The sequence below is a fragment of the Dermacentor andersoni genome, chromosome 8, assembly GCF_023375885.2.
Source record: "Dermacentor andersoni chromosome 8, qqDerAnde1_hic_scaffold, whole genome shotgun sequence".
NCBI classification, from domain to species: Eukaryota; Metazoa; Arthropoda; class Arachnida; order Ixodida; family Ixodidae; genus Dermacentor; species Dermacentor andersoni.
Window position 1 is genome coordinate 19,270,382 of NC_092821.1, and position 21,780 is coordinate 19,292,161.

Sequence of the window (21,780 nt, forward strand, 5' to 3'; positions counted from 1 at the left end):
GGCAGCACGATGTATATCGTTTCCTTTTCTTTTTCTATCTGAAAACATACCAGAACGAGCTATATATATGGGAGATGCAAACGGCTTGCGCGTCCGCAAGCAGCTTAGATCCCAGCAAAATCCAAGCATATTTTGCGTTACAGCCTTTTGCGTACCGTAATTTGACGTTCCCCCCTTGACACGAAAATTTTCAACTCCACAGCTTGCTGCTGCTCTTCAACAATAAAGTCAACTTTTTGCCGTTTGATGATGCCTGCCTGGCCGCCTCTGATTCAGAGCCTCAGCTGTGTCATCCAAACCTCACAGAAACGCAGGTGACACAACTTAGTCGCGTGGCCAGTGATACGCGTGATTCTGACAGCGAGCGCGCACTGACCACAATTACATCATCGGGAACGTGCCAGCTAGAAGCCGAGGTCTTATCGCTGTGAGGAGGTCGCGATACAAATCGCGCACACAGAGAGCCCCGCCGACGGAGATGCTATTTCGTGGCGCGGAACCACCGCGGCATTGCGTGCACTGCGCATGCGTGGGGGACTTCCCGCTAAGTGAACTCGTCGGCACAGCGCGGTCGTGCGATGCCCTAGCGCCGGCGACCTTGCCCAGGTGGCGCCCTCCCCCCCCCCCCTCCGCCGCATTCCGCCATCCATTGCGGAGAAAAGTTGCCCGAACCTATAGAGAGGGACCCCCCATCGAGCGCGTCCAATCGACTCGTTTGTGAGGCCCTGCTACCATAAAAAGACGGGCAGCGGCAGACTGTTCCTGGCGGCCACCCAGGAGCCGCCCACAATCCGCAAGCCGGCTTAGCGCTCTTTGTTTATGAAATCGTACGCTGCAGTTGTGTACTAAGTCTGTCTCACTTTATTTATTTCTCTAAAGTGTGTCTGACGCGTTCGTGAAATTGTGCAAATCGAGGCGCATCTTTCCCATACCGAGACGCACTTATATGCACTGTGTGTACTATAAACTGCCGTTAAATGCGTTGCAATATTATTTTCTTCAATCAGTTGTCAGGAATTGATGTATTCATTACGCGTGTTGTCCAGCGCAACGTGCTTCTTCGATGTATGCGTAAGCGCGTTGGGACTTTTGTTTGTTTATCATTATTTGTAGTATACTCGACTTATCTTTCCTAGGTGTTCTTTGCATAGGCGAAGTAGGCGGCATCACCCTTGATGCTAGCTTCTCCACACATAAAATTACGCTTACTTTTGGAAATGCACTGTTTTCTAGCGTAAAAGATGAAACGTAAATGCCTTAAGAGTGTTAGAGTGGAACACACTAACAGAGCGCCACTGTTAAGTGTTAATTTCTGAATATTCGGTGAAGTATTGTTGGATATGTAAGGTCGGTGCCAAGGACGTAAACAAGAAGATCAAGTAAGAGCTTAACTGCATATGTACGCATTCTTTCCGCACCCCCCCCCCCCCCACACACACACACAAAGAGTCAGGAAATCATGGTTATATATATGTGTGTTGGTTAATTACGTTCACCCCGCCGAGTCTCTTCCCTTCGCACGTAGTGTACAATTGAAGACACGTTCACGCGTTCTTCTGTGCGCGCAGTTGACGCAGCCGCTTCTTCATCAATAAACTGTTCGCTCGTACCTAGAAAAATCAATTTTGAAAATTACGGCGCACATCAGAACTGAGATCCATAAGATGCACGATTCTCTGCATTGCTTATTTACTGACAATTGCAGAACGTATCTCCTCAACGACGTAAAAGATTGGTTCCAATTGCAGCCTTCTCCGGCGGGTGCTATAGATATTGTAACGTGACGAAGAGGAGTACATAGAGGAAGAGGAAAACGACGAGCTCGGTAGCAGACAAGGCAAATGCATCACTATCCGGCCCTGTTCTTCCTATACTACCAGTGACAGCACAGATCACGGCGGCAAGATTTCGGATGTGGTCAATAAGATTAGCCTTATCAAACCCACATTTGACTGCTTCTCCAGAGTATAAGCACCTGGCATTTCCCTGGCATAGCGAATCCTGTGACACAAAGATGCTTGAGGTCTGCCTCACCAAATTACGCTGCCGCATACCCTCGCTGAATTTCTATTTACACAGGTCGGGTTTGGTTCCCTCCCCCCTCTGTTCTTTTTGTAATGAGGAAGAGACGATACACCACTTTCTTCTATCTTCTCGCCGCTTTACTGCGGTGAGAAAAAGATGGTTGGAAATACCTTTTCGAAGAATTGGCCTTGACTTGACAGAACCTGCAATTCTTTCGTTCGGAGCGTCCACTTTGGGATTCAGCCACTTTGGAATTCAGCCACAGGGATGCATGCTTCGCTGTCCGAGCATTCCTTACGGAATCTAAACGAATGCCCTGCTATAATTCCTTTCTTTTTGTTTTTACTTTTAAATTAATTATTGCTCATTCAATATGACCTTCCTGATCTTATTTAACAGGTAATTCTGCGCTATTCAATGCTATTTCAAGAGCTATTAGGAAATTTATGCTCCATAATAATTTCGAGAGCTAGGGCTTTGTTGCGAGAGGCAAAGGATCAGGAGGAACAGTCTGCGTTTGTTGACGCCGCATGGATTAATGGTAAAAATGCTTATTCGGTGGTGGTGGTAGATGGCAAAGGGAGCGTTAGAAATGCTGCTTCCATTTATACCAAAGATCCGGGGGTTGCTGAACAGGTGGCTATTGCTCTAGCACTAATTGATTCAAGAAAAGTTTTGGTATTTAGCGACTCGCGATCTGCGATCACAGCCTTCTCGAGAGGACTTGTTGCGAAACCGGCTAACAGACTGCTACAGGGTAGGGATATCACTTCGCATACAGTTACTTGGTTCCCAGCGCACATGGGGACAGTGGAGGGAGCCCCGCGTAACCTCAACGAGGTGGCGCACAGGGAGGCACGAGGATTAGTGTGCCGTGTACTCCCTGAAGGGGCTGGATCTCCCGCTCCTGAGTACAGGGACCAACTGTTAACCTACAACGACATCACCAAGCACTATTACTTAGGGCGCAGGGCATTCCCGCTGCCACATCCTAAATTAAATAGGCCGCAGGCGGTTACATTAAGGCTTCTGCAGACACGAACGTACCCTAACCCGGTCATCATGAATAAAATTAATCCGGACTGCGGGGTTTCAGTCTATTGTAGTAAGTGTGGGGGTTTGCTCGATTTACAACACATGCTGTGGCGCTGCTTGGCGTTGGCCGGTGATGGCTCTCGAGGTGAACAGTGGTGGCAGCACATGCTGCACAGTGCAGTGCTGGCGGACCAACTCAGGGCTGTCCAGAGGGCCCGTGTGATGGCAGAGGGGCTCGGCCTCTCTGTACCGACGTGGGAGCGGCCCGCATCAGTCCCAGACTGATCCCTCAGGACCAAAATAAAGTTTTTCATACCATACCATACCATACCCATTTCTTGGCCAATCCCCCATCGTGGGTAGGAGCCACACGCATCACAGGCTACAACAACAGCAACAACATTTTGGTAGCGACATCGTGGCGACCTTTTATTCATCCCGGTCTTCATCTGTAAATAAACATCGATCATCCCTAACAGTTTCATGGTGGACGTGCTGGGTACCCCTCAACCACCACGCAACACGGACAACATGGTTTCCCAACCTCCTGAGTCCCTGGATTTCCCCCATTATTTCCGGTGTTTGAGATGTCCCACTCCGAAAGCAACACTCGCACCGAACCAGCAGCATCTTCGACCCAAACGATGATTAGACCGTGGCAGCGCCAACACCTGGTAGAGCCTCGCACATTCGGAGGTAAGCCCGGCGAGGACGACGAACAATGGCTTAACCACTACGAACGGGTGAGCAAGCACTATTGTTGGGACAGCGTAACGCGACTCTCAAACGTAGTCTTCTTTCTGATGTACATTGCGCTCGTGTGGTTCGAAAGTCATGAGGAAACTGGCACCATGGGATCGTTTCACGTCCGAAATCAAGGACGCACGACGCATTCAGAAGAAAATTAAGCGTCGCATCGACACACTAGAGAGTGAGTGATGGAAGAGATTCTGTGAGTCACTGCACCCTCTGAAGCCGCTTTCACATATCTGGAGGACAGTCCGCAGTCTTCGTTCATCCCCGCAACAACGACACCCATTCGCAGCTTTGGCCCTTCATCTTGGCCAAACTTAGCTTGGTGTGGCGGAGGAATTCTGTGCGATAGTCACTGGCGAGCCTGTCAACGCCAACATTGATCTAAGTGACCTCCCTACGGCTCGGGTACCAGAAATGGACGTGTCCTTTATCATGGAAGAACTCCAAGCTGCCCTTTCTATTTCGAGACGATCATCGTCTCCAGGCCCTGACGGTGTCATTTATGCTGCCCTGGGACACCTTGGGCAAGAGTCAAAAAGCGCGCTTCTGGGCAGTTTCAACAAATCATGGCATAGTGGTACAGTTCCTCAGCAATGAAAGTTAAGTCTTCTGGTACCTTTGCTAAAGCCGGGAGAATCTCTGTTGGATTTGGCGGCATATCGCCCTATCGCTCTGGCCAGCTGCATCGGAAATATGATAGAAATGATGGTCCTTGCACGTCTAGAATGGTACCTAGAACGTTACATTATCTACCCAGCTTCAATGGCAGGCTTTCGTCGGGGTCGTTCCTCAATTGATAGCGTCATTGACCTGACAACGTTTGTGCAACAGGAGAATAGCCGTAAGCGCATATCATTTGCGCTCTTTCTCGACGTGAAATGCGCATATGATAACGTTGCACATGACGCGGTCATCAACTCCCTGTATGCTATTGTAATTGGTGGCAGCATGATTCTCTGGTTATCCGACTATATAACTCGCCGGTCGTTTTTTGTACAAACAGAAGATGGCCCCACAGCTGAATATTACACTTACTGCGGCGTGCCTCAAGGAGGAGTATTGAGTCCCACGTTGTTCAATGTGACACTCATTGGACTAGCTGAAGTTTTACCTAAAACAATCTACCTCTCGATATACGCAGATGACATCTGCCTTTGGTCGCCTGCGGTAACTCGCTTTCAGGTTTGCTCGCGATTTTAGCGGGCAGCAACTTTGACATCAGCATACCTTCAAACACAAGGCTTGACTGTATCGACCGAGAAATATGCATTGATTGCATTCACACGTAAACCTATGACACCATACCCAGTCTCCATAATGTAAACACTATCACCTATGGAAAGACCCATCGATTCTTGGGTATAATAATTGATCGAAATCTTTCCTGGAGCCCTCATTGCACGTACCTGAAGAAAAAACTGTTGTCGATTGCTCAGGTACTGATGTTCATGTGCGGGAAAACATGGGGCACATCTGTGCCCTCCATGCCTCAGTTGTACAGAGCTCTATTCCTAGGCTATTTACACTACAGCTTCCCAGTGTTGTCCAGTACGTGAAAGTCAAATATTCGCTCATTGAAGAGCTTACAGGGCCAAGCATTGCGCACGTGTTCAGGACTTCCAAGCTGTGCATCGACAGCTGCAACAATCGTTCTTGCCAAAGATCATTCCATCCAAACATACGTTGCTGTGGACTGTCTCAGGACACATATCCGTCATCTTTGCCGCGTCCCTGATCATCACTTGGTGTTCTTGCCGTCGCAGAGACCGCGTGCAACGTATTCTGAAGTTATAATCACCCATACAGATTGTCTTCCATTAGGATGCATACCAGCAGCAAGGCCTTCATTACCCTTGTTGTTTCTCCAGCAGCCTCAGGTGCGTCTAAGTATTCCGGGTGTAAAGAAGAAGGCCAATCACCCAACAATAGCTCTGAAACAGATGACGCTGCTATTAATCAATAAGACATACGGCGACCGAATACACACCTATACTGATGGTTCGGTCTCACCTACCAGCTCTTCAGGTGCCGTTGTCATTCCGGCTACGAAAACCACGCTCAAATTCAAACTGTCTGACATGACAACATCAACAGCGGCAGAGCTTGCTGCCCTGCGTGCTACTGTCAAATATGTCCTGCAAGAGGCACCTCAGAAATGGGTCGTTTTTTTGCGACTCTAAGGTAGCACTTCAGAGTCTGCATTTTGTCAAATATTATAGGACTCCAGAGCAGCTGACATATGAAATAAGAGAAGATCACCATCAAGCTATCGTTAAAGGGCATGAAATTATATTCCAGTGGCTACCTGGACATACCAGTATTGCTGGTAATGACCTCGCCGACGAAGCCGCCCGGTCTGCCCATCTGGATGCCCGACCAGTTCCAATCCCCTTATCAAGAACCGACGCTGCAAGACAGCTTCATATTGTGGCTAAAGCTATGACCCAGAAATACTGCTCTTCTCCCAACAATACTGGTCTTCTCCCAACATCCCGAAGCGTCATCTTCATAGGCTGCATCCATCCTTAAAACTACAAGTGCCATCAAAAATATCCCGCTCTGAGGCGACAGTACTGTGCAGCCTCTGGCTTGGGATAACATTCACGGAGGGCTAATCGTTCCGCATTGGAATGGGGGATACGCCAACGTGCGACTCTTGCGGAACCACAGAAACTATTCACCACATCTTATGTATCTGTCCCCAATACGACGTCAAGTGCGAAGTTCTCCGGACAGCAATGAACCAGCTGGACTGTAGAGTGCAGGCCATTTTCCGTAATGAAGATCCTTGGACCCCGGCCGTTCGCATCGATTGCACAGACGGCCACGAAAGCGCTCATTAAATACCTCAAGCCCACAGGTATAGAGAGCTGTGTGTAGACTGAGTGCAAACCTTCCACTGTGCGCGAAACTGTGCTCTCTCTCATCTCTCTGTCTTCATCCCCATGCCCCCTTCCCCCAGTGCAGGGTAACAAACCGGACGTGCGTCTAGTTAATCTCCCTGCCTTTCCTGTCTTCTATTTCTTTCTCTCTCTCTCTCTCTTTCTTTCAAGAACCGTCTTCGACGCAAAGCGATGTTTTCCCTCGACACGCATGCTAAATTCTGTGGAGTAACCGGTGAAATATTGCGTCCCCTTGTTGTTTGTGCTGTGAATGTGCTATTGGCGGACAAATGTTATTTAACCGAGTTTGTGATTTTGGAACGCTGCACTCACGATGTTACATTAGGGATAAACTTCCTGCAGAACTGCGAGGCTTCAGTCAATTGTGGCGCCGGCGAGCTTTCGATAAATAGCGGAGAACCTGGAGTCGATGCCTGTCAGGTTCCCTTATTATCAGCACTCATGGATCAACGACCCGCTGGACAAAAGACATTTGCCGTTGCTGAGGCAGTGACGCTGCCTCCGTGGTATTTAGCACCGGTATTCGTCATCGCATTTTGTACAGCCGCTTCATTTACGCCGTGGTGCAACCCTTTGCCGATTACTGTAAGAAGAAAAATCTACTGGTACGTAATAGTATTGTATCTGTGAACTATGGTAGCACGTTTTTGTGAGCGTTAAATTGCCCTGCCGTCTCTGTGCGTGTTCCCGAACACATGACGATTGCTGTCTTCGACGACGTCACGGGCAGTTCATGGATATTCGTCAGGGATGAGGGTTCCACTGAAGGACGAGCTGCCTGTTTTTACGAGCAGAAAATTCTGCGCATGGTCAGGAAGTCTTTGTCTTCACGTGAACGGGACGCACAACTGCAACTGCTATCCCTGTATGTTTCTGTGTTCGACTTCTCTCAAGATGAGCACCGTACAACTATCCCATCCTCGCATGCTCGTCATCGCATTGACACAGGATCGGCACATCCTCTTCGGCAGAAGCCTTACCGAGTGTCTTCATCAGAGCGCAAAATTATTGTGGACCATGTACAAGAGATGCTGAGGAAAAATGTCATTCAAAATCATCAAGCCCGTGGGCCACACCTGTCATCCTGGTGAAGAAAAAAGATGGCTTGTGGTGATTTTGTGTTGATTATATACGACTAAATACGATTACCAAGAAGAAAGTGTACCCGCTCCCGCGAATTGACGACGTAATAGACTGCCTACATTCTGCCTCCTACTTTTCGTCCCTTGATCTATGTTCAGGTTATTGGCAGATACCAGTGGGTCACGTCGATAAAGAGAAGACCGCCTTTGTTACACCGGACGGTTTATTAGAATTTATCGTTATGGGGCCGTTCGGGCTCTGTAATGTGCCCGCCACGGTCAAGAGATTCATGGATACAATTCTCCGCGAACTAAAGGGCGAAATATGTCTTTGCTACCTGGATGATGATGTTACTTTCGGCCGCACTTTTGAAGAGCATAACCAGCGCCTTAGCCTGGTTCTGAAATGCATGGAGAAAGTAGATTTGATTCTCACCTGTAGGTTTGGGGAGCGACAGACATTGGTCCTCGGTCATCTAGTCGACGAAGATGGAGTCAGACTTTACCTCCGCAAGATACCCTTATGAAAATGAACCATGAGTTTCTGTAGAGGACGTTATGTGTTCCTAAGGTGACATCAGACATTCATAAGAAATGCATCGTCTAATGTTTTTTGGCATCACAAGTACATCAGAGACTCAAATGACAATGCACCTTAGGATTTCTGATGAGAGGAGTATACAGCTTTTTTGTGTTATTGCTAATGTCAAAGTACATCATATATGAATGTGTACGATGCCAAGTCGTGAAAAATTCTTTGTAATGCGATAGCGTTAAATAGCTCATGAGCCGGAAAATCCGGCATTGTCGGCGTGAGCACTCGATGTACAAAGAGGTTACAAACTCTCAACCTTTCATGGGAGTCGAACCCACTACCTTTGGCGGTAATTAAGGCTACGAACCCACGACCTTTGGTGTTGATTAAGACACCGTTAATTAAGACAGTTATTGAAGATATAGTTAATTAACACACTCGAACGCACGTACGACCCTTAGTGGAAGTCGAAGCCTGTTAATTATTATGTTAATTAATGTGCAGCTGATTATTATGTCGTTAATTAAGACACTCGTACCCACGACCTTTGGTGTTAATGAAGGCGCTGTTAATTAAGGCGTAGTTAAGATAGTTGTTTGAGGCACTCCAACCCACGACCTTTGTTAATGATGATGATGCTAATTAAGGCACGGTTAATTACGACCTAGAAATTAAGTCACTCGAACACATTACCTTGTGTGGGAATCGAACCAACGACCATTGTTGTTAATGAAGGCGATATTAATTGAGGTATTGCTCATTAAGATATAGTCAATTAAGACACTCGAACCCACGATCTTCGGTGTTAATGAAGGCGATGTTAATTAGGGCACAGTTAAGATACAGTTATTTGAGGCACTCGAACCCACGACCTTTGTTAATGAAGATGGTGCTAATTAATGCACTGTTAATTAATATCTAGCAATTAAGTCACTCACACCCAGTACCTTGGGTGGGTGAATGAAGAAATGAAGAAAACGATATAGCACAGCGTGAGCGCCGAGTACTCTGGAAACGCTTCCGATATATCAGGGCTAGGCACAAAACAACGACGTCATTTTCTTTCCTTTTTAAAGAGCACTGTAAGTTCGTGTTACCCCGTTATCACATTTGGTAAACAGTGCAAACCTATAGCGTATGCCTTGTTCTGAGCAGTTTGATTTCTCGGATGTGTTACTAGTCTTTAAGTGGCAAACCGACAATTGTGCAGATTGACATGATCATGACATGGAAAACTGCGCGTAAAAAATTATGGGGTTTTACGTGCCAAAACCACTTTCTGATTATGAGGCACGCCGTAGTGGATCGAGGACTCCGGAAATTTCGACCACCTGGGGTTCTTTAACGTGCACCTAAATCTAAGTACACGGGTGTTTTCGCATTTCGCCCCTATTGAAATGCGGCCGCCGAAGCCGGGATTCGATCCCGCGACCTCGTGCTCAGCAGCCCAACACCACCATAGCCACTGAGAAACCACGAGGGAAAAAAAAAAAAAACTGCGCGTAAGCGGCAGCGTCTATTTGCTGGAACGCACTGTAGTACTTGGTTGCAAGCACATCGTACGCCAGCGCACACATCTGGCATATACCACATAGGACAAATGCACGCTGCCGAGACATGTGGGTTTTTCGAGGAATCTTCGTGGGTAGCACGATCAACACAGAAGGCACGATCGACAGGAGTGCGACCCGCGCACATTAAACACACTAATACGAAAGCAAGATACAGACGACAGGGTTTTAAGCTGCGCCACACGAGCAGATTTGATGCTTTCCGACTGACACTGTTGCAACGGGCACTAAAACATCGCACACTGCACATGTGTCTCTCGGAGATCGCGTCAACGATGTCTGAGGCTATATAGTTGATGTTAACGACAGCAGGAAGTTATTTAAATTGAAGTGACGGCGCAGGCAGCACAGGGAGCAGCGAAATGCGTAATTCACGGGTTTTATGAGAGGTAACCGAAGTGAAAATCGTTCGAATAACGTCACCGCAACGGTTTTCTATAGGGTTAACATTTTCAGATCTCGAAGGCCATGCTTTTGCTGGCTGCAGATAGCAGAAGCGATTCAAATTGAAAATGCGTTATAGAATTTCTTTCTATGCCAAGCTATAGCCTACAATATAGACTTAACTGTGGTTCTGTTTGTCTTGCAACAGCTATGCGCAATTAGGCAGCCGCACAAATCCTCAGATGACGCTAGCCGAGACATTGGCTGGCCCCAACCGACCTGTTGGTGGCGCCACCCACCGTCCCGTTTCCAATCCAATCCAATCCAATCAGCCTGTCGCTCTGTTTACGAGTCGGTCGGGTGTGCGAGCTGCAACGATGTGCTTGTTTGATCGTGTGTTTTTGTGTTTGCTGTAACGAAATGTGACTTAGTTCGCGTGCGAATAAGTGCCACCGACAGCTTGTGTCTCGCTGCAATCTCGCCGTGTGCGTGGCGCGCCAGCCAAATATGGACCAACGATGTTCATGCCGTGGAGTGCGTTCCCTTTGTCTCTGGTTGTCGTGGAAAGTTGGGTGGACGTCGCGAAGAATTAATGCGTGTTGTTAGCGTGCCACTGCTCGTCCACTATGCACCGGCATGTCTGCTGGAAGTAACATCGAAGCACCGGCAACTTGGAGGGCGCTTTCCGACCGCGTCGTGCCATTCAAAAGGTGAGTAACCGTGCTTGCTGACTACACACGTGTTGTGCGTGCTTCTCGTGTGGGCATAGGGTGCCTTGCGAACGTAGGAAAGAGAACTCCCACGACAACAGTGAAACCTATGCCGATGCTTGCTGGGTGTCAGAGTTTAGTTGCGCGAATTTATTGCCATAATGCAGAATTGAAAATCTTGATAAGCGTTTTCTTCTGATGAGAAAGATTACGTTCGGAAATAATCGTATTCATCATGCGCGCTTGTGCGTGAGCTCCCGCTTTTCTGCTGAAGTCGCATGATAACGACTCATCTACCTCTTGAGCGATTCTTACTGCTACGACGTTTCCTCGCTTATAAATGATTCGACGTTGTAGATAATCTCTGCTTACAAGGTTTCCGATTTACGAGCAGTATTAGGAAAAAAAAATGTAAGCAATCACAGCGTGCTACTGGTACAGGTTTGTTTTGAAGGGGTGTTGCCATAACTTTGACGTAAGTAAACATTACAAGGGATAGTTACTTAAAGTCACGAAAGAAACTATAGAATCGTTATGTAAACAAATATTCATGTAATGCGCTGCTGCTGCTGCGTGTGAAATTTTGTCTTGTTGAAGGGGTCCTTGTTATCGTGACATTCATCAGTGACTTCGACTTTGTGCTCTGTTGCCACCCTGCACCAGTGCAGGCATTGTTTTCGTGACTGTTTTTACATGCTCCTTGCATGTGTTCACGATGTGATAGTCTTATTGTGCCACAGCTGTAAGCTAACACAGAATTCTCTTTGTAGTGGTGAAGCCGTGACCCACAACAGTGTCCACATAACCCGTGGCAATGGCTGCAGCAGCACGGCGTGTAATCTGGATGGACATGTCAGGTATGCTTTAAGTGTACGTGTTCACAAAAGTAGGATCTCGGTATCATTAGTGGATAAGTGTATCGACATATTACTTAATGCATCTTGCTAAATAGGCTAAATATTTGTGCAACTTTATTCCACTTGCTGCTTATTTGTGTTTGTAGACATTATGCACACGTTATCTTGTTCTGTTAAAACTACACCTCGCATGTCCTGACATTTAGTATTTTTCTCGCATAAATTGCTTGGCTGCAAGTCCATTTTATTTTTGCCTATTACACAGTATGTTTCTTTTTTATTTTGGTTTTATTTGTTTGGAACTGTTTCTTATGCTGTAGCATATATTTCCCTGTTTTCCTTTCTGCTTATGATACACACATGTGCTGTTTTTGTCCATGTAAGAATTTGAAGTGTAGTGTGCCATATATCTCAAAGGTCTAAGCACGCAGTGTGCATACCATTGTTTAACATTGATGTTTACAATTATGTCTGTCTTGTTCTCAGAATAACTGTCACTGGCAAATACACATTTGATGAACTCGAATTTCTTGAAATGAAATAGGAAGGCCAGTATTCATTGTGCTGCAGTTACTTAAGTAGTGAGGTTTTTTCTGGTAAGCTTTCCATTTTTTCTCTCACTTTCTTCGTATTCTTTTCTTTGCAAGCTGCCCCTATTCATGCTGGTAAGCATTGTAGCAGTTGTGAGTGTGTCTACTGCAGCAATGTCACAGCTAGTTTGCACACACTCCAGGATGCCAACAGATACCCGTCGCTGTTTTTGTGCATTTCTGAGAACCAGCTGTGTCCACTCGGCGAAACTTGTAGTGTCCATTTGAATTTGCCAATCAGTTCATGTAACTTTTCAGGGCAAAATTTACGCAGCGAGGGAAGGGAGACTATGCAACATGACCTTGGCTAACAACTGACTGTTTAAGTTGTTGGAAGAACTAACAAAAATAGCACTGGATGTGCACTTGTGTTGTGCTCCAGTTAATTTGAGAGGGATGGCAGAAGTTATAATACAAAGGCATAAAATCATGATAAATGGTGTTTGCATAAAAAGAAGTAAGTAAATATGCACAGACTAATTTCTATCCCTTGTAATCTACAAAGGATGCCTGTCTTCATGCATTGATAATGGGGGCTGGCTCACACTTATTGTTATTTATGTGGTGTGCCTGACTGATTTCTCTTGCCAATTTTCAGCCATGGGTGAAAACAGATAAACAATCCTAATCCGGCCTGAAGCCCCATTGCGGATATGTGTGGCCAAGTAGGACGAGCATACTGGTCTTTTGAGTGAAATATGTTGATCTCATAGGTACATATTTAGGCACCAGCCAGTCTGCGCTGTGTACATTTGACTACCTGTGAAAGGAATACAGTACAGTGCCTCTGACACGCGCTGGACAAATTTGGTGCTACCTTTAACCAAGCAAGCCTCGCTTGCCTCCTTGCCTTTCTCGATTCAATTTTCAATTCAATCAGTTCATGCAACTTTTCAGGACAAAATTTGCACAGCGAGGGTAGGGAGACCATACAACATGACTGTTGTGCATATGCTGCCTAATTTATTTTTGCTGGAAATATATGTGCATTGCAGTCCACAAGTGAATTGACAAAGGCACCCAGGCATTGGAGGCTTGCTTAGTTAAGGGTACCCAAAATTTGTCTCGTATCTTTCAGGGTTAATGTAGGCTATTCTTTTGATCACATGCATATTTGGTCCAATGTACATCGGGCACGCTGACTAGCCAGTGCCTCAGCATGCGCCTAGGAGAGCACCATAATTCACTCAAAGGACCAGTGTGCTCGTCCCATTTGACCATGCATTGACATGACAAGCTGTGCACTGGATTTAGATTGTTCATCTGTTTCGTTCGCCTATGGCAACCGATTGATACAACAAAATCAGTGAGGAATACCACATCCAAAAATGGGACGTGTGTCAGTCAACGCTCATTATGATTCCATGACAAAGAGGAATACTCTCTAATGACGTGGGATAGCAACCACCATGCTTATTTATTAAATTATTTTTATGCAAGCTTGTTTATCATGCTTCTACGCATTTGTTTTTCAACTTGTGCCCTCCCTCTGAAAGCAGTGCTCGGGTGTAAATGAAAAAAAAACCCAGACATGGTGTGGTGTATTTCTTGAATGGGATATATGCCATCATTCAGGAGGCCAACACATGCATGACATAGTAGGCTTGGAATGTGTGAGAACTGTGACCGTAGCTGATGCAAATATTCTATAACGACTGGCACTTGGATGTCTCTGGGATGCATTGGGTTGCCCGTACACAAACACTCCTACGCTCATTTCCATGCCAAGTAATTAGTGAGATTTTGTCATTCACAGACACTGCTGTCCTTTGTCAAGTGGAAACCGATATAGCCGAAGTTGTTCACGACATGTACACATGCCACAGCTGATCCATGTTGCACATTTGTACAGCCAAGAGCAATTTCTGCTTACTGTAGTTACTGCTGCACCCAAAGGCCACACACTGGTTCCTCAACTTTGTGTGAACCGACACCACATAAATTTTTCGCAGAACTAGCTATAACATCTCCAGATCGTTCTGCAGCAAGTGACACAGCGTGTATTTCTGTGGTTGATTGCCAAGTTTTGTTAATTTTCTGTCCTTTCTACCATGCAGGGTACACGTGCACTTACTTCAAGATGACGACACTCCACCTCAAGAACAGCCTCTCCTCAATGATAAGTAGCGAGATTAAATGAAAGGAAGATATCACATCCGTAACCAGACTGATACTGTGTTTTCCTTTCATTTAACCTCCTTCTGCATTTAAGGAAGCATTGATATGCCCAATAAATGTTTTTGTTAAATTTCTTTCGTTGAGTAATGTCTTACATGCAGCATATGTAGGGCCCATGTACATGTCAAAAGTGCTGCATCTTCGCTAGACATACATACATGCATACATGCTGCATATATATAGCACCAAAGACAGTCACGCACAGGTAACAGCTTTAAATAAGGTCGGACTGCCATTGGGACACATGAGAAAATGTTACCACACGTGGTGGCCAATTTTGTTATAGCAATATGAGCACCAGCAGTCTAATGTATAAGCTCATTAGAGATTCGTTAGGAAGACGTGAGAAAGTCACAAGAAAACTGCTTTGGAGCTCACATTAGGAAGACATTTCATGCTCACAAGAAAAACACTCGTCAAGAATTCTACAGAAAGACGGTGGCCAATATGTTTTAGAATGACATTAGGAATACATCAGAAAATTCCAAAGAAACTCATCAGAAAGTCTATTGGCTGTGATGTCAAAACTCGCCAGACTTTCATGTGAAACTCATCTCATATTTTCATAAGGGTATAAGCGGTCTGTGCCTTCAAACCTCTGTAATCTGCAGCGCCACAACTGCGCAGTTTCGTGGGACTCTTCTTATTTCCGTCGTTTTGTTCAGAAATTCGCCCACGTTGTGCACCCGTTGACGCGTCTGTTGCAAAAGGATGTATCGTTGGACTGGACACCAGATGTGAGTCATCGTTCCGTCAACTTAAGTTCTTACTTTCGTCAGACCCCATCCTGCGTCACTTTGATCCGTCTTCCCCTACCGAAATTCATGCTGACGCCAGCGGAATAGGCATCGGAGCAGTGCTTGTTCAACGCTGAAACGACGCCGAACACGTTGTTGTCTCTGCCAGTCGTTGCTTAAGCAATGCTGAGCGAAACTACACAGTCACTGGGCAGGAGTGCCCTGCAGCTGTTTTTACTGTTCAGAAATTTCGCTGTTACATCTGTGGTCGCCCAGTCAGCATAGTGACTAATCACCATTCGTTATGCTGGCTGATCAGGCTTCGGGATCCGTCTGGTCGTCAAGCGCGATGGGCCTCACGACTGCAAGAGTAAGACTTTGTAGTGAAATACAGAAGCGGCCGCCGTCATGCTGATGTCCATTGTCTTTCCCGCTTACCACTGCCAACGGCAAATTCCGAAGAAGACACTTTCGATGACTGTCTGGCCGCTATTGCACTTGAATTTCCGGACGCGACCGTCTTCCAGGAGGATCAACGCGACCACGTCAGTCTGGAACCTCTTTTCGTCATGTCCCCGAATCCGAAAGCCAGTGGTGGTGTTTGTATACGAGACAACTTGTTGTATAAAACCAACCACTCTGCCAGTGGCGCCCGTTTTCTCCTTGTCGTCCCGGAGAGTCTCCGTAGTGCTATGCTACATGCCATGCATGATGATCCAACATCAGGTCATCTTTAATTCGCCCGTACGCTACAGCGTGTGCAAGAGCGCTTTTACTGGCCTCACATGCGTCAAACAGCAAAGCAATATGTGGCTTGTTGTGACCAGTGCCAACGGCGGAAACGATCTTCGACCGCCCAACCTGGTCTTCTGCAGCCGTTGATTCCCCCTCACGCACCTTTTGAACAAGTTGGCGTGGACCTCCTGGGCCCATTCCTACGGTCACTGAATAACAATCGATGGATCATCGTTTGTGTGGACCATCTTACACGCTACACAGAGACCGCAGCAGTACCGTCATGTACCGCCGTTTGCGTCGCAGCTTTCTTGTTGCGTTATGTCGTCCTACGCCATGGCCCACCTCGCGTGATCATAAGTGATCGCGGTCGTCAATTCGTGGCCGACACTGTTGAAGAGCTGCTTCAGCTATGTGGAACACAATTTCGTCACTCAACGCCGTACCGTTCGAACGCACGAATCGAACCTTGATGAACATGCTATTCATGTATGTGTCCTCTAACCACAAGAACTGGCATGATGTGTTGCCATTCATAACATACGCCTACAACACTGCGAAGCATGAGACAATGAATTACAGCCCTTTCTATCTGCTTTATGCTCGATCGCAGCGGAGCTTCCTCGACATGATTCTGCCGTTTTCTATGGATGCTGAGGATTCCTTCGCCAAGACACTTTGCCTCGCCGAGGAAGCCCGTCGAATAGCACGCGTCCGCACACTGGCATCGCAAAACTGCTTGAAGGATCGGTACGATAGTTCCCTTCAAGCCATTTATATTGAAAAAGGTGGCCTAGTGCTACTATGGACCCCACAACGCAAGCGTGGCTTGTGCATCAAGCTCTTGTCACATTGCGTGGGCCCATTCGTTGTTTTAGGTCGCCTGAGTGACCTAACCTACGTGGTTGCACGGGTTTTGTCTGCAGTTAGGGGTTCCAATAACACCCAGCTTGCTCATGTTGCGCGCTTTAAGCGCTACTACCCCGCCACAGAACAGTGACTCTCCCAGTGTTCTTCGTCTGCGAAAGGGGGATTGTAACGTGGCGAAGAGGAGAACGACGAGCTCAATGCCAGATAAGGCAACATTTCGGTGGCGACATCGTGGCGACCTCTCATGCATCCTGGTCTTCATCTGTATGTTCATCGGCATAGGGTTGCCGACCTGCAAGGTGCCAATTTCACATACTAATCTGCAGTGGAAAGCAGGTGTGCGAGCGCTTCTCTTCTTTTTTGTTTATTGATAAGCAATAACGTTTGTAGTCGCCTAATTAAGTCTTCACGCATATATTTTTTTCTTGTTACGTAGTTCACCGATTAAATGTGTGGACGTTTTATGGGTGGCTGAGTGTCCGCATATGTCTATATATGACATGCGTCTGTCTGCAGCATGCGTTTCCTTCCTAGCTTGTACTTACCGGCTTAACCGCTGTGAATGGATACATTCGTAGGTCGTCAGTGTCACGCGATTTTGTGAAGGCTGGCAACGCGAGTGATCCTCCTTCCCTGTTGCGCGACATTGCGGCGGCCGCATTTGCCGGCCGCTTGGTGCGCACGCGTCGGCCGGTCTGCTCCCCTGGCGGCTCAGCGACATCCAAGGCGAACCGCCGCCGCGCAGCCCAGCTTTTGTCGAGCGATGATGGAACAAGACGCGGTCGCCGCCGCTGTGGAAGCCGTTGCACGTGCTCGCTAAGCGGACGCGAGCCAGGAAGGAAAGTGACGCGGTCGCTGCCCGGGCAGAAAGCACGACAACACGAATAGGGGGGAGGTCAAGGGAATGACGGATCGCGTGCAAATCGCCGCGTACTCGGTTGCGCGCGCGGTGGGTCGTAATCGGCCCGGTGGTGGCGTTACGCATGCGCGAAGCGTCGCCGCCAAGGAAAGGCGTAAATACGAGAAAAAAAGGTGGCGAGGGAAATTAAGGTAGCGGGGAATGAGGGCACTTACACGGGAGCTTTTATGGGGTGCGTTCATTGATTGTGCAATCTTCGGGTGGGCCGAAAAGATAACATGGCCGGGACTACAGCGTCTGCAATCTATCGGCTGTGAAAGTGCGGAGCCTCCGTGCTTCGTTCGCGCTTCCGGACTGAGCACAAAGCAGGGGCCTTATAACGCAAAACTATTCCAGTGTGTTTGTATTCCAATCTCCTGACGTCAAATTTACGTAACCGCCGACGTAAGCATCGGGCGGTAACCCGCAGTGTTGCCTCAACAGCCCAATCAAACGCCCTCTTAGCTTATAGGAGGTCACTTTGTTTCAAAACATATAACATTGTCTACATTGAGCGGTTTTTCGTTTGTAATTGGCTGTCAGGAGGCGAGGAGCACGCTCAAGGGGAGAGGGTTTCGATAAGGCCGAGTCAGAGCAATGAAAGCAGACAACCGCATGAGAAGCGTGGTGCCGGCGTCTTTGATTGGTGCGTTTTCCCTACTTAGGTTGCGGTGTCTGGTAGAAATTTGCGGCGGCGTGCAACGGAAGGTTAAGAATTTCGCTAAAACGAATCCTCAGCAAGGAAGAGTTGGCAGAGCGAGGTCGTAAACGTGCTGAAAGTGCTCGAAAACTCTACACGACCACGCAAAAAGATTTATTGTATGCAAATAAACCCATGCTCTCCGGCGGGTGCGAGTAGCCAGCGCCTGAGCGATCGGCAGCAGCCATCTTTTATTCCTTATGGAACGGACAGCCTGCTGCTATTCAGAAAAAAATTCAGTTTTGTTCGGCATATTAATGCATCTTTAACGCCTACACGTCACTTTGACGCGGTGCGTTTTCGTCGTTTTGTGACGTCGCGCGAGAGGCAGGTGAAGTGGGTGCAGCCCGAAATCTTTTGACCAATAGCTGAGGGCTAATGACGAAAAGGCGTCGAATGAGAAATGACTATTTTTCTTTTGTTCGGTGCAATCATGCATAATCAGTGTGTGCACGCCGTATCAGATGGGCAGCTATCGCGGTTTTCGTGACGTCGCGTGACAGGCAGGCGAAATGGGGGTGCTCCGAAAATGTTTTTGACCAATCGCTTAAGGCTGATTGCAGAAGTGGAATGGAAAAGTTTGGAATAGCTTTACGCTATAGCGCCCCAGCTCGAACGGTAGACACCGTTCGCCTACGTTTACGAGTTAGTCACGGTAGCAAAAACTTTGCGAAAACTGTCGGTCAGTGAAGCAGAGGCCTGAAATCGCAAAGTTTTTCGATCGTAAGTGCTCTGTTCATTGGCTGGCCGCCTTCGCCAACGATATGTCGAGAGTCATAATTGTCTGAAAGTTTGCTTTGTCGAACAATTCTAGCGTGCTATAGCTTTCAGCGAACACTACTTAGATTTAGGTGCACGTTAAAGATCCCCAGGTGGTCAAAATTTCCGGAGGCCTCCACTACGGCGTGCCTCATAATCAGAAAGTGGTTTTGGCACATAAAACCCCATAATTTAATTTGTTTTTCAGCGAACACGGGTCCAGTCAAAACTAAAAGCTCAGCAAGCCGGGCCATCGCATCCCTTGCTTTGCAGATATCAGTTCGAATGAAAATAACACTGAGAAAGGAGGGGGGGGGGGGGGGGGGGGGCAAATGCCGCCTCGCGCAGCATTCACAAACTTCAATCCAAGTGTACGAGCAGCCTGCGTAGTAATCGGGGCCTGCATTCACAGGAATGTTCTCACGTCGTTCCTAAGAGCGAATGCCGGCAAGTCGACGGGCATAGTGAAGGCGGCCGCCCAGTCGCAGCAGCACGGATGGATTGTGGCTGCCTAATGCGGCCGCCATGGCGGCGGTGCTTTTCATTCGTGTTAGCACTGTCGCCATTGACTACCGCTTTTCGCTAATAATACGTTAGTCATATCACGACTGGCCGGCATTTGCTCTTACGAACAGTTCCAGCGCAAGGGCCCTGAAACGTGCAACGCGTCTGCTCCTGACTATATTTCTCGACCATTTTGCCAGGACAGGTGTTCAGTCCTTCCTGGTTCTCGATCTTCGCCGCATTTCGATTGGGGGCAAAATGCAAAAACACCCATGTGCAACGCATTGGGCGCACGTTAAAGAAATCCAGGTGGTCAGGAAATAACCCGTAGTCTCCGGCTATATGGCGTACCTCATAGGAATGTCGTGGTTATGGCACGTAAAAGCCCTGAATTTAATTATTTAAATAATTTCCTTATATTGCCGGCGGTCCCTTGGAAGCACGCACACACGTCTTTTTTTTCTTTTCGTAGTATATTTTTATATAGCTAGCGTTATGCGAGGCAGCCGCACGCTGAATACATTCTTACAATTCTACCTGTTCATTCATGACCATACTCGGGAATGTTTTCGTTCGTCAGTCTTTTCTTCGTCATTGACCGACCGCGTTCGCTAATACGTGCATCATCACGAAAGTTAGGCGCCTGCGCTCACGATGAACAGCTCTAGCGCAAGAACAGTTTACTGAAGTCGGGCACTGATTATCAATTATATTGTCCGAGTTAGGGGTGTGTATGTCAGTGAAGGTTAAAACGACGTTAGTGGATGTATGTGTGGTCATCATCTTGCCCAAAATGCTAGATCAATGCTCAACACTTTGACGCACCTATAAAACAAATGAAGCGTAAAGTTCGTAGCGCTCTTCCTGATGGCCGCAGTGCCTTTGATAAAGACACTTCAGTCCAAAACGCGGAAAGAAGTCGATGCTTGGCGGCTGAATTGCAGCGAAGCTCGAAATTTCCAAGGAAGCGGTTCGGCGTGGGGGGGGGGGGGGGGGGGGGGTAGGTAGGTAGTAAGGAATGGGGTAATCTCGTGCGCTGCTCTTAAGTCTGTGGGCTACCATTTCGCGCTTTGCCTTCAGCTCCATAAACAGCCAATATACGGAGCTTTACGCCAAGCTCACCTTTTTTCTGTTGTCGCCCCAAAAGGCGCGCTTCAAAAGAGCGGAGTGGAAAGGCCATAGGTGCGAACCGTTAAATGGGAACGAAAGTGGCGAAAACTTTAGTGCGTATATCGTATTGTTGTTTATTACTTTATAGATCAGGCGTGCCCCCTTTTCCCGTTCCTCAGCTGTGCGCGTACGCAACAGAGTAACGGTGAAGTAGAAATCCCCGCTCGCACACCGACCGAACCAGGAAGCGAGAACCAGCGGCCAGCGTTTTACACTTTACGCGGCCAGTTCCCTGCAACGTTGTTAGAAGAGAAAAGGAGGTAGCGCCTTCTCTTTTACGCCAAGAAGTGTATATATACTTCATCTGGCAGCAGCTCGAGCGTTATCTCGACCGTTCGCAGCCATGACCTTGCGCGAGGTCAGATATTCCGGCCCGCAGTCACCGAATAGCGCTGTGTAAATAAGCGAGGCAGGATACACCGCCGAATGGCGATCTGCCGCTCTAAAGTCTTTCGGTGTCCTTATTGGTTATAGGCTCGTGTCTCCTTCGCACTGCACGGTACTTCCCAAGGAAAGGCGCGCGTCGCCAGACGCCGTGGAAGAAAAACCGCAGCTCCTCGAGCGGTCGCATTTTTATAGCCGCGCGCGCTGCCATTTTTATAAAACCTCTCCGCCTGCAAAGACAGCGGCGAGGCGGGTCAGCATTGTAGCGCGCCGCGCACCTCGATCGAAACGAGTTTGAATGAGCCCCGTGTGCGGAGTGCGGCCTGCAGAGCGTTGTCGCTCGACTCGACGCGGCCGGAGAGTCCGACACTCGGCACGTGTTCGGCCCCGAAGTATG

General features: G+C 47.7%; 1 protein-coding gene and 1 long non-coding RNA gene across 3 annotated transcripts in view; both read left to right on the plus strand.

Moving 5' to 3' along the window:
• The window catches only part of dachs (unconventional myosin-IXb-like dachs), a 205,287-nt gene that overhangs the window by 53,997 nt on the left and 129,510 nt on the right, over positions 1–21,780 (plus strand). The window lies entirely within an intron of this gene.
• LOC140219772 (uncharacterized) lies at positions 10,674–14,700 on the plus strand. Its single transcript, XR_011895951.1, has 3 exons — positions 10,674–11,001; positions 11,772–11,858; positions 14,506–14,700. It is a non-coding gene; the product is annotated as an uncharacterized lncRNA (long non-coding RNA).